Genomic DNA, 2,219 nt, shown 5'->3' with positions numbered 1-2,219 from the left:
GGGAACCAACCGGTGATTAGCCGTACTGTGACAGAGTGCGTGAGCATTAGTTTTCACTGCGAGGATGGGATGTAGCCATCAACCATGGGTGATGCCTCCAGACGATTAGCCGTGCGACTGACAACCGCATAGGATCATTTTCCCGAGAGGATTGAAAGTAGCCACCGCTGATGGTGAACCCCTATACACAGCTTGCCATGGAAAGGAGTAAGAAGGATTGAGTTGAAGCAGGAGAAAGCAGGCGTCCTTGAGCCATACAGTATCTCCATTCGCTTATTTGAAATTCCCACTAATGAGTCTGCATAAGTATTCTATCCCTTTTATTATTTCCTTTTTATTAATTATTCCAAAAAATCATAAACCAATTTAATCTGCCTGACTGAGACTTACAAGGTGGCCATAGCTTGCTTCATACCAACAATCTCTGTGGGATCGACCATTACTCACGTAAGGTTTATTACTTGGACGACCCAGTACACTTGCTGGTTAGTTGAACGGAGTTGTGTCCACTCGTGCCAATTTCTAAATTCCATAATTTTACAATGAATAAGCTCAAAAAGATAGAAATCACAATTTCGTCCACCAAGTTTTTGGCGCCGTTGCCGGGGATTGTTCGAGTATGGACAACTAACGGTTCATCTTGTTGCTCAGATTAGGTAATTTTCTTTTCAAAAATCTTTTTCAAAAATTTTTCTTTTTATTTTTCGTTTTTCCAAAAATGTTTTTTCGAAAAAAATTAAAATAAAAATACAAAAAAATTAGAAAATCAAAAAAATCAAAAATATTTTGTGTTTCTTGTTTGAGTCTTGTGTTAATTTTTAAGTTTGGTGTCAATTGCATGTTTTTAAAATTTTTCTTGCATTTTTTCGAAAATCCCATGCATTCATAGTGTTCTTCATGATATTCAAGTTGTTCTTGACAAGTCTTCTTGTTTGATCTTGATGAATTTTTTGTTTTGTGTCTTTTGTTGTTTTTCATGTGCATTTTTGCATTCATATTTTCCATGCATTAAAAATTTCTAAGTTTGGTGTCTTGCATGTTTTCTTTGCATCAAAATTTTTCAAAATTATGTTCTTGATGTTCATCATGATCTTCAAAGTGTTCTTGGTGTTCATCTTGACATTCATAGCATTCTTGCATGCATCTTGTGTCTTGATCCAAAATTTTCATGTTCTGGGTCATTTTTGTGTTTTTCTTTAAAAATTCAAAAATAAAAAAAATATCTTTTCCTTATTTCCCTCCAAAATTTCGAAATTTTGGGTTGACTTGGTCAAAAATTTTCAAAATTAGTTGTTTCTTACAAGTCAAGTCAAAAATTCAATTTTAAAAAAAATCTCATCTTTTCAAAATCTTTTTCAAAAATCATATCTTTTTCATTTTTTTTATCATTTTCGAAAATTTCAAAAATTATTTTTCAAAATATTTTCAAAATCTTTTTCTTATCTTTTTATCAAATTTTCGAAAATTAAGCTAACAATTAATGTGATTGGTTCAAAAATTCGAAGTTTGTTACTTTCTTGTTAAGAAAGGTTCAATCTTTAAATTCTAGAATCCTATCTTGTAGTTTCTTGTTAGTTAAGTAATTTTAAAAAAATTAAATCTTTTTCAAAATATCTTTTTCAAATATATCTTTTTATCTTTTATCCTATCTTTTTCAAAAATTTTATCTTTTCAAAATTTGATTTCAAAATATCTTATCTAACTTCTTATCTTCTTATCCTTCTCAAAATTTGATTTCAAATCTCTTTCAATCAACTAACTAACTTTTTGTTTGTCTCTTATCTTTTTCAAAACCACCTAACTACTTTTCCCTCTCTAATTTTCGAAAACTCTCTCTCTCTTTTTCAAAAATTCTTTTTGTTCTAAATTTTAATTTTAATTATGTTTTGTCTTTGATTTTTGAAAATCACTAACCTTTTTTTCAAAATTATTTTCGAAAATTTCTTTCTCTTTTCTTATTCTATTTAATTAATTAATTACTAACACTTCTCTTCACCTCTCTTCATCCACAAATCCGAACCTCCTTCTTCATTCTTCTACCTCTTTCTTCTTCTACTAACATAAGGGAATCTCTATACTGTGACATAGAGGATTCCTTTTTCTTTTCTTGTTTTCTTCTCTTTCATATGAGCAGGAACAGGGAAAAGGGCACTCTTGTTGAAGTTGATCCAGAACCTGAAAGGACTCTGAAGAGAAAATTAAGAGAAGCTAAATTACAA

The sequence above is a fragment of the Arachis duranensis genome, chromosome 2 (genome assembly GCF_000817695.3).
Source record: "Arachis duranensis cultivar V14167 chromosome 2, aradu.V14167.gnm2.J7QH, whole genome shotgun sequence".
In the NCBI taxonomy this organism is placed as follows: Eukaryota; Viridiplantae; Streptophyta; class Magnoliopsida; order Fabales; family Fabaceae; genus Arachis; species Arachis duranensis.
The sequence above is the reverse complement of the archived record's forward strand: the minus strand, read 5'-3'. Positions refer to the sequence as shown.